The sequence below is a fragment of the Lissotriton helveticus genome, chromosome 2_1 (genome assembly GCF_964261635.1).
Source record: "Lissotriton helveticus chromosome 2_1, aLisHel1.1, whole genome shotgun sequence".
Classification (NCBI taxonomy): domain Eukaryota; kingdom Metazoa; phylum Chordata; class Amphibia; order Caudata; family Salamandridae; genus Lissotriton; species Lissotriton helveticus.
The window spans coordinates 1198167127-1198178683 of NC_136059.1; positions in this window are offsets into that span (position 1 = coordinate 1198167127).

Below are 11557 nucleotides of genomic sequence, written 5' to 3' on the forward strand. Positions count from 1 at the left end.
TTCACAAGGGCATATTATCAAGCCCATTAGCGCCGTTTTAGCGGCAGTTGCCGCTAAAGCGGCGATAATTTTATCGCAGTTCTTGATAATATGCCCCTATTTTCCCTTGCAAACCACAGTATTTATCAAATCACCATCGTTTTTCATTGATTCGAGTTAGACTGAACTTCATTGAGTATTTGCTGGCCACATACTTCGATGGGAACTCATTTGAACCGGTCCCTACCCCATGTGAAATGTGACGTGTCTCACTCAGGAGTGGACACCTTGCGCTATATAATGTTTTGTTCTTTTTTTAAAAAAAAGGCTTCTCAAATCTTTCAAGATGCCATTGTTAGTTGGAACCCATTTTGTACAAGTTCGTCCGGCTTTCCTTTATTTTATTTTATTACCTGGTGAGAAGACTTGCTTGTCTGTGGCTAATTTTTTTCACTGGTGCTGTTCGACTGTGGAAAAGTGTATCACATATATGAAGTTTTTTCATTGTTTTTAACTTTTATGGTTTGTTTTTATAAACCGAGTAAAGATGATGATGATGAAGCGCTGATTGCTGATAAAATGACATCATATTTAAGATTAGCACTTAAAAATGTTCAGCAAAGTATAACTGGAAGTCTTTAAGTTAATCTTTTATCAAAACACACCCAGTACAACGTCAGTCGATTATTACAGTAAGCTGTCCTTGACAGACTTTTAGGGGTCGAATTACAAATATACGAGCAACAACATAAAGATATGGGAAATCTGCAACATTGTGTTGTGCGAATGGGAAAAAATAGGGCAATGTCATATTTGGAAAGAAGTGCGCGTCACTGATGTCACGAGGGACGTAATTGCAAATTGATGTGCGCTCGATCAACAAGTTGCCCGATTTAAGAATGCGCCAGGTGCGCATCTAACTCGTAATTGAGCAGTGACACGCATGCCCTGTGTACTCGAGGGGAGCCAATGATCATAACATATATGGTCACCTAAGGGTGACTTGCGTAATATGCGTAACTTTCGTGCAACTTAGATATATTTTTGGAAAATGATGTGGTGTCACCCACTCTCTGACTCATGCTCTTTATTTGCACCTGTTTTCACTTGGCATTAGGGGACATATTTATAATGAAGTGGCGGAGCATGGCGTTAGTATCATTGGCTTAACGCAGTGCTCCGCCACTTCTGAAACGCAGGGCTGCACCATATTTACTAAAAAATACGGTGCAACCCTGAGTTTCCCCCTGCGCTGGTGCCAAATTTAGCTGCCCAGCGTCAATGCACGCACCCTTGCACTTCTGAGTGCAGGGAAAGATTATTTATGTGCAGGACGGTGTCCCTTCCTGCACATAAACAAACTTTACATGACGTTTTGTAACTTGTACGTGTGCTGCTTAATGCAACACACATAGAAGTTACAAAATTTCATTTTTTAAAGATTGTTTACCTTCCTGCACATAAATAACCAATGGTCTTTTGCTGTTTCTATATGTGTTGCACAATGCAGCACACATGGAAACAGCGAAAACGAGGAGAAATAAATCATTTCTCCTTGTTTCGCCTGTTTAAGACCAGGTTTTCCCTGGTCCTAATTCTGGCAGCCTCCTATTTATGCCACCCTTGTAAATCGGGGGCAGTGTCAAAATCAATGGATGTTGCAGTGGAACGCCCATCGCAACACCCACTGCCCGCCCCTTTCATACTAAGTGTAGCATGAAAGGGTACCTTATTTACAAGGCAGCATTTAGCCACGTTAAGTGGCTTAACGCCGCTTTGTAAATAAGGTGAAGCACATATCCCCACAGGAACGTCACTAAAAGTGATGTTCCTGTGGCGATAGGGGTTTGTATATATGCTCTCGGGTTTTCATATGGTGCTAGGTTGTGCTACTTTGCGTTACTGTTGAGTTAACAAATGCCAAATGGGTGTTTTGTTGCTCCCGCCATATGGCGTCCTCTTTGCATGTATTAGCAGGGGTGTTGCGCCATGTGACACAATGCTGTTTAGCACTGTGCTTGTGGCAATTTTCACAAAGAAAGTTGATTGACACTTCTGTTTGCACCACTTTTTATCGCACGAGCGCTCATGCAAAACATATTCTAAATCTTGGCCATAGAAGGAAAACTATGGTGACTGGTTGGCTATCAGTGTCTCTTCTTTGGAAAGTTCCATCATTCTATAGAAGCAAAACTTGTATCGATGATGAAGCACAGTGGACACCGTAATACACATTTCATCTAGGCATACATTATTGCCATTCTAATTCCCGATATTGCATAGTTCTGATCAATTATACATTTACATGCTTGTATGATGTTCTCTTTATTGATAAACTAGTCACTTGATATTTTTCTTCATGAAGTAATTGTTTGAATAAAGTAAGTGTGTTCTTTGAGCCCTGAAAAAATAAATGACATTCGGGTTCTTGCATTTTTTACGTGTTTCTTCTTAGAACAGATCCTGACTTTCAGTAGCTCTGCCAGATGGAGTGCTTTACCAGACTGTATGTTCGCTGTAACATTTTTATTTTTGTCACCACGTTATTTATTTTTGGCATTGCTTTCCCTTTGGCATGTTCTTGAATGTGCTGTTTTTTCCTGAAGTTTTAACACCTGTTTTAAGGTGTCTGTATTTGTTTTTGGTTTTGTGTTAAATGAGCAGCCTTAATTTTGTAACCGCTAGGGGTCAGATGCACAAAAAGATTTTGATTTCACAAACCGTGTGATTCATAAAATCACGGGGTTTTCGGACTTAAAAAATCCCTTTCACTAAAATACGAGCATCTTTTGTGAGTTGGAATAAACTGGGCTTTGTGAACCATATTGAAATGCAATTTAGAAACGCCATGAAAGTGGTGTTCCTTTAAAACTACAAACTGGCAACCTATGTATCATGGTTGGCAACGGGTATACTAGTTGCAAACCATTGACAAGTTACTGACCGCTCAAAGGAGATGGTAGCTGATTTGCAAAGAGTAGGGGCCTCATTTATGAAAAGTGACGCATCACTGCGTGAAAACAGCGATGTGTCACTTTTCATTGCTCCCTCCTTGCGACATGGTGGATGCGTCATATTTATATTATGACGCATCATGTCGCAAGGAGTTACACATACGTCAGTATTTCTGACGTATCTGTATGGCGCAACAGTGACGCATTGCTAGAGTGTGTCACAAAAGTGACGCAACTCCAGGAATGTGCCCTTTCACATGGGGCAAGCCCCATGTGAAAGGGCCTGCGTCAGTCTTACGCCTGCTGTGAGGCAGGCGGAAGATTTTGACGCAACAGTGTCCTAAAAGTGACGCAGTGAAATTTCATAGATTTCACTGCGTCACTTCTACGACCCTTCCTTGCGTCAATACGCCCCCCTTGCATACATTATACCTGGCGCAGGTATAATGTGGAGCAGGGGATTAAAAAGTGACGCATCTACCTAGATGCGTCACTTTTTAAATATGGCGCAACAAGGCAAATTTTTTACACCACTGGTGCGTCACAAAAAGTGACGCACCGGCAGCGTAAAAGTGACGCACAGCCTCATAAATGAGGCCCCTAGGGGTCTTACTGGGACTCCTCCCCCTTTGGGAATCCGAGCGATAGCCTCAAAGGGGAGTACTATTTTTGTCCAGGGAACCACTGTCTGCTCCCCTTGAAGTCTGCCAAAATGGAAAACATGTTTCTTTAAAGAAGTACCAGTTCCTTTAAGGAAAATGATTTGCATTTTGGAATGCAATCACAGGACTGGGAGTGTGCTGTTCAGTGCAGGCCACCATTCCTGATCATGTAGCTAATCACAGGAGGTCGCACATTTCTACCTGCCTATATAATAATAATTAGGTAGGTTGTTCTGCAACCCGCTGCCATTGGATATGTTGAAAACCAGCTTGTTAGTACACGAGTCGGCTCACAATATCAGATTCAATTCACAAAATTTCAGTGCACAATTTGCAGCCAATTTATGTGAATGCGATCTTCATACATCAGGCCCAGGATTATTTATCAAGTTGAGATGCAATAGTTTCAGCCATAAGTGGCAATTATTACAATATTTGTGAGCCGTTCAGTTGGCATTCAATTTTTTTTACCATCTGTTATCTTTATTTTACCAAAATGATAAATGGGCAATTTATTTGAAGTGGTAGGTTCCGTAATTGAATATACTTTTTCGCCTACATTCTTTTGAATTGATTTAGGGACACACATCAATCTAAAATTCGACAAATCCCAGTGGGTGATGTACACCCACCATTGGAGGATGTCTTCCAGCAGAGTCACTGCTCTCAGTATTAACACCTCTCTATCAACATGAATGTCAACAGAATCACTGCTGCTGGTATTAAAGCATCTACGTAGAAAAATGGAATTGGTAACTCCACCTGCTGTGACTCCTCTAATCACTAATTTACCTCATCAGCCAAGAAGCTCTAAACTTTACATGAAACCCCATCACATGCCACAGGTCCCTGGCACTTAATCGCTGTGCATATATATATACACTAATTCAGTGGGTTCTTATTCTTAGACACGATGAATGAGTAAAACTTTTTTTACTTCACTTTGGTGTTGACCTTCATTCTCCATCGTTCCTCATTATTATCCAACTGATTCTACTATAGTGGCTAATTTCAGATACATACCTGTACCACCCTGTAGGGAATATCATGCCACGACCCTTCAACAGGTGTCTGTCAATATAGTAATAACACAGTGAATGATAAATTCATCTAATATGTAACTGAAGGAGGCCAAATGTGTGCTCTTTGATTCCTTCAGTCACTGTGCTCTCTGTATACCTCTGTTGAGGCACAGTAGATGGATGTCTGAAAGGGTGAAGAAATGGCTAGTGAGGCGGTACACCATCATCTACAAAATATACATGGGTACAATGGTCACAGCTATTCTCCATTACCTTACCTTCACCTAGCATTCAAACATGGATTGACAACTTCAGAAGGGGTAATGAAATGGAAAGTGTTGATTGGTGTGTGGCACCATGTCACACCTACAGTTCATATGCATTCCCTGAGTATTTTTGCTGCATTCACTAAATTGCTGCATGACACCACAGTCCCCAATAAACCACAGATGTGGAATTGACACCTGAATGAACATGAAGGTGTCATGTGTTGCACCACCAAAGGCAGCTTACACAGGCATCAATCCGTCGCCTTGCATCTCATTCATGGAGAGTCATCGATGATGACTCTGAGAATTATGTGCCCTGTGTCTTGCTTGCTAAAATGCCACAACTATGTTGTTAATGGCATCTAGCACATGGAGGAAACAGACTGTAACATATGGTTTTGGTGCCCCCTTGCTAACTGTAGACTGTCCTGCAAGGACTTTGGTATTTTGAACTACTGCTGCAGTTGACTGGTGATGCATGTGAATATCTGGCGGAAGGACCAGCATTGACCTGCTTGTGATATGGACTTCAAATATGAACCAATGCCACAAAGTGGATTGCAGCTGGTAATTTGGTAAGGGATGGCGTGGGAATGGGCCGCTGGGGAAGTTAGCTTCTGCTCAAGTTCTGCAACCATATCCAGGATCGTATCAGGAGGAAAGAAGGATTTTCTCAGCAACTCTTACTTAAATACATCAAGTAGTGTAATCATCATATATCCTCTCTCTCCTGCTAAAATAGTTATTCCTCAAGACGTGGGCAGTGCAACAAACACTGATGATGGCTCTTAGAAATGAAATTCCCCTGCATGATAAATGTATATGCACCCCTGCACACAAGTTATCTAACAGTGAGTGGATCTGGAATGTTGACTTTCTGTTGACCCCAGCACCCCTGAAGACCTGCTTGTGCACTGAGGACTAGACCCAACATTGACCCTAGCCTGGCTCTGAGGTTAAGCGGAGAGCACCAAACGCATATCTCATTGTTGCCACAATACTACCGGCTGTGCCCCTGGAACACTGATGGTAGTATTGTGAGCTGTGGTTGCAGCATCAACAGACCTTTTTCTTGGTTCCAAGGCTGAGTGTGAAGTCTACAAGTCTGCACTCATAAAGTTGTGTCATGCCCGGACCCTGCACTGTCATCTGTGTGCTTGTGTAAAGTATGTGTGCGAATGGTACATGCTAGCAGGACACCAATCTAGTTATAAGTGCATGCTATAAGCCATCTTGGATTGCCCTTGGCTTAGAAATGGCACAAGATGAAAGTGTCTATACACTTTTCCCAGACAGTAGAAATGCATTACCTGCATTGCTGAGCTTGAGGTGCTAGCCCTAGACACAAAGGTGTGAAGGGATGGAGGCAGGGCTTCTCTTACAAATTCACTATGACTTAATGAGCAATGGGCCGCTGATTAGTCCTGTCAGAGCACAGAAATTAGGGTGATGGTAGGAGAATGAGGGGTGAGTCAGCAGATTTAATTACTAGTGGGTGAGAAGTTTCTAGTTAGGACTTGGGTGATCTGCCTCCCTTAAGTGGCCCATCCAGGAAGGTGATGACTAGCAGGTGCAGAGTTTCACATTCGTAGTGCTAGTGTTATGGATACTTGTGCTTACAGCCAGAATCATCAACACCTGCTGTGAGTGCCATCACTTCACAGCTAGACGGGGAATCCACAACCCGTGTCTGAAAACACAAAAGAAAAGTGGGACCTAAACCTCTTTTCCACTTGTGTATGGTTCGAAGCCTCTTTAATGGTCATGAATGTGGGTATTTCACAAGGTACTTACAGAGGTACCGTGATCCAAACCTGGTATTGATAATGGCCTGTCCCCCAGAGGTGATAGGACATTGCCTGAAACTGTGTGTCTTGCTGGAGAAAGCTGGGGGTCTGCTGAGATATGGGTAGCCAGCTTGACTGCTAAGAGGGGCTAGGGGGAAAGCCTTTGCCCCACAGGAGCTACCTACGTGAATACAGAAATTGAGTGACCTAAAAGAGCCATTTGGCCCAAGGTAGAGTGCTACAGCTGCCCTGCATGACTCTGAGGGTCTCTCAACATACCTGTTCAACCAAGCACTATGTTTGTCATCAAGAAGTTTTCAGCTGGACGCCTGCTGCTGTGAGTGCCACAAAGGGAGCCACATCTGCAAGGCTGTATCTGAGGGAACTGATTCCCCATTACCCAGTAGAGGCTGGTAGAGAACATTGATGGGGGAATGTGGGGGGTGTTAGGGAAAAAAGAAAATAGAAAAGAAAAGAAAACATACCTGGTGGTCTCCATTGCCGGCCACCTCCTCTCCTCCTCCGAGGAACCAGGAAGCACCCAGTCTCCCAGACGCAAGTGATCAATCACAATGCTGCCTTACAGCAGGGTTGTGATTGGTCTGAGCACAGTGGTTCGGTGCTCAGAAAGAAACTGGGAAGCTGGGCATGTTCCCTAGGCTCGGCATGCAAATATGCATGACGGTTTGGCCTGCCCGAGGCAGCCGGCCAAACTGTCATGCACACTTAAGGTGCAGCCAATACTTCTCCCTCATCACAGCAGCTCGGCTCCACCCTGCCCTAATAACCTGGCTGCAGTACAACTGCAACACTAAAAATAAAATGATAACTTTCCGTTCTTATCATTTTATTTTTCCTTTGCACTGCTTTAAAGAAGTGGGGTGAAACTCCTCCACCTTAGCGGAGGAGCCGCCGCTGCCATTACCATTGGTAAAACTGTTTGTCCTTTACTGAGACACTGAAAATCACTTGAACCTCCGGCAAGCCCCATACCAAGTACCCACAGAGTTTACTATCTTACTACTTGAAATAGCCTTAACAAAAAATTACATCCAGTTTCAAGATAAATATTACAGACAATGCAAAGGCACATCTATTGGGGCAGTTTTTGCCCCAAATTTTGCAATTCTGTTAGTGGATAACATTGAGACTACAACAACTGGGGCTTTGAAAACTTTGCTCCAAACACACCTGGACTCCACGCTTCCTCGCCGCTTGCCTGCTCTCCCCCGCAGCCGCATCTCCCATCGCGGCCGCCGAGAGGGGGGAGCATTCCGTGAACCAAGCCGCGAACCAAGCCTGCCTACAACTCCCAGGGTCCTCTGCTGGGACTCGGGACGCCGCCTGCAGTGTCACTGTACCGCGCCCGGATGCGCATAAAGACGCGTCGCTCCTGCTGGGGAGCGGGGCCTTACAACAACTGGGGGCTTTGAAAACTTTGCTCCAAACACACCTGGACCCCACGCTTCCTCGCCGCTTGCCTGCTCTCCCCCGCCGCCACATCTCCCATCGCGGCCGCCGAGAGGGGGGAGCATTCCGTGAACCAAGCCGCGAACCAAGCCTGCCTACAACTCCCAGGGTCCTCTGCTGGGACTCGGGGACGCCGCCTGCAGCGTCACTGTACCGCGCCCGGAGGTGCATAAAGAAGCGTCGCTCCTGCTGGGGAGCGGGGCCTTACAACAACTGGGGGCTTTGTAAACTTTGCTCCAAACACACCTGGACCCCACGCTTCCTCTCCGCTTGCCTGCTCTCCCCCGCCGCCGCATCTCCCATCGCGGCCGCCGAGAGGGGGGAGCATTCCGTGAACCAAGCCGCAAACCAAGCCTGCCTACAACTCCCAGGGTCCTCTGCTGGGACTCGGGGACGCCGCCTGCAGCGTCACTGTACTGCGCCCGGAGGCGCATAAAGACGCGTCGCTCCTGCTGGGGAGCGGGGCCTTACAACAACTGGGGGCTTTGTAAACTTAGCTCCAAACACACCTGGACTCCACGCTTCCTCGCCGCTTGCCTGCTCTCCCCCCCCGCCGCATCTCCCATCGCGGCCGCCGAGAGGGGGGAGCATTCCGTGAACCAAGCCGCGAACCAAGCCTGCCTACAACTCCCAGGGTCCTCTGCTGGGACTCGGGACGCCGCCTGCAGCGTCACTGTACCGCGCCCGGAGGCGCATAAAGACACGTCGCTCCTGCTGGGGAGCGGGGCCTTACAACAACTGGCGGCTTTGAAAACTTTGCTCCAAACACACCTGGACTCCACGCTTCCTCGCCGCTTGCCTGCTCTCCCCGCCGACGCATCTCCCATCGCGGCCGCCGAGAGGGGGGAGCATTCCGTGAACCAAGCCGCGAACCAAGCCTGCCTACAACTCCCAGGGGCCTCTGCTGGAACTCGGGGATGCCGCCTGCAGCGTCACTGTACCGCGCCCGGAGGCGCATAAAGACGCGTCGCTCCTCCCGCATCGCGGGACGCGTGCGGGCGACACCGGGCAGAGCCCGGGCAGAGGGCGGGCCGTCTGTGGCCGTCCAGGGCCGACCAGGGATGGGACGGGCCACCCCCTTGGGCCTGCCTAAAGGTATTTTGCCGTGACTTTTAGTTGCATGATTGAAGATCCGTATACTGAAAGACCTGGGTATTTAATTACAAGACTGGAATAAGGACACTGAAAAACACAAGGTGTTAATGTTGTAACATTAGTGTAAACTGTTTTAACCATCTAGGTTATCACTGTCTTAAGTACACCAGGAGGAAGGGGGTAATAGCCTCTATTGCGACTTGTAAACCATGGCTACTAAACCTAAAACTCGCTCTACAAAGAGCAAATTAGGAACCCCCCTTAATTCAAAAAACCCCGGCCCAGAGCCAAGTGATATAGCAGCCCACAAAGCCACCCCAACGGTTATCGATTTAATGCTACGGAAGGTTGCGGGGGATATAGAGCGTGCAGAGAGACATATATCTATGACCTTAACCTCCCTGCCATTGACTTCTATACAAACTGATGATATAAACCCCACTGACACGCCAGATAAAGGTAGCCGGGATAATTCACTTGACGCTGTTCCCTGTGCCCAACTAGTATTAGAGGAGGAAGATTTCACAAATAGAGAGGTAAATAGAACACCTAAGCAAAGAACTAAAAAGCGTTGAAATAAGAACCCACAAACAAAGTCCAGGAAAAATACTATTAAGGGTAACAAGTCAAAAGATATAGAGGACGAAGTTTTATTAATAGAACCTAAAGCCCCCCTAATCCCCCCGATGTGGCTTGATTCCATAATTTTAGATCTGCAAAAGCATTTGGAGGCATTTATAACAAGCCAAATTAAACCACTAGTGAGCAAAATAGATAAAATAGCCAATGAATTGCAGAGACAGGGTAAGGCTAGGGAAATTCCAACAGATAAACAATTAGACAAGGCTGTGCTAGCAATCAATCCACCAGTCCAACAACCCTTAGCACCTAATAACTGTGTAAGCTATGATCAATGCACTATCACCCAAGTGCATGCTGCGCCTGAAGGGGTAAAAGAAGGGGGGGGAGATCAAAAACACATGGAAACATGGATAGAAATAAAACACTAGGACAGGGACCGGGAATGCAAAGACAGACAGAGACTACTGCTATCCCGCATCAAATACATAATCATCAACCAAATAGCGAGCAAAATGTTAGAGCTCAAGGACTCCTTTCATGTGTAAACCTACCCCCAGAAGCAAGCCCCTTTGTTGTCATCTTCACTGGGGTACCTGGGCTCAGAAGGGGGCAGAGGGAACCCTATATTGAACTCAAACAAAAGATCACTAATTGGCTAAACATCCACAGACCCTTGCAGGGAGGGGGAGGGGGGGAAATTCTACACCTAAGGAGGGCATACTGGGTGGGAACCAGAAGGAAAGACATAGAAGGGAATTGTATTATTGCCAACTTCAGGAACCCGAACCTAGTAGATTATATATTAGCCAACAACAACAGAAACACAACTAGTACGATAAGGACCATGCCACTAGCGTACTTTTACCCCAGGAAATTGGTTACACACCCGCAAAATTTCCAACAGATGGGAAGGGGTAGATTTACAGATGGGCACGGACCAAGGCCCATGGAGTATGGCATTCAACCCTTAGTACAACAGGGTGGTCCCCAGTGGACAAATAGATATAGTCCCTTACAATCCCTGGATGAGAATGAATGACTAGGGACAGGAGGTGAGGATAAGGGCGAAAAGAGGATAATGTATGATAGGGAGGATGTAGCTGAAGGAAGTGAAGACAGGCAAAAAGTTGTAGAACATCCAAACAGTAAAGTTAAAGGAAAAGAGAGGGCTAGGACAGATAGGTCAGTTGATTTGTGTCTATCCGAGCAAGGCTTAAGAGTTGGTGAAGAGCGAGGAGGAAAGCTGAATATTATGTCATGGAACATAGCGGGCCTATCTGGAAAATTTGATAATCCTGACTGGAGGAATGAACTCCAAGGGTTCCACATTCTGGCGTTTCAGGAGACATGGGCAGTCAACCCTACCCCATACCAAATGGAGGGCTACAAGTTCTTTTTTGTGCCGGCACAAGAAGGTAGAGTAGGAAGAGCGAGAGGAGGGCTTGTGCTCTATGTTGACCTAACCCTAGAAGGCAGATGGACTGTACCAACCCGGACGTCACATACCCTGCAAGCTGTAACATTCCAGAGTAGAGGGTTGAGGTTACAGCTTTTTAATGTTTACAACCCAGGATCCATAAACGGGAAAAATGCCGCATTATGTGAGATAGATGAAAGACTCACGCAAGAGGCGGAACAGAGGAAAGGGGGGTACCAATGACAATAGTAATGGGAGACCTTAATTGCCACCTCTGCTCAAATTTGCCCCTCGATTTATTAGATTGGGATACCTGTCCT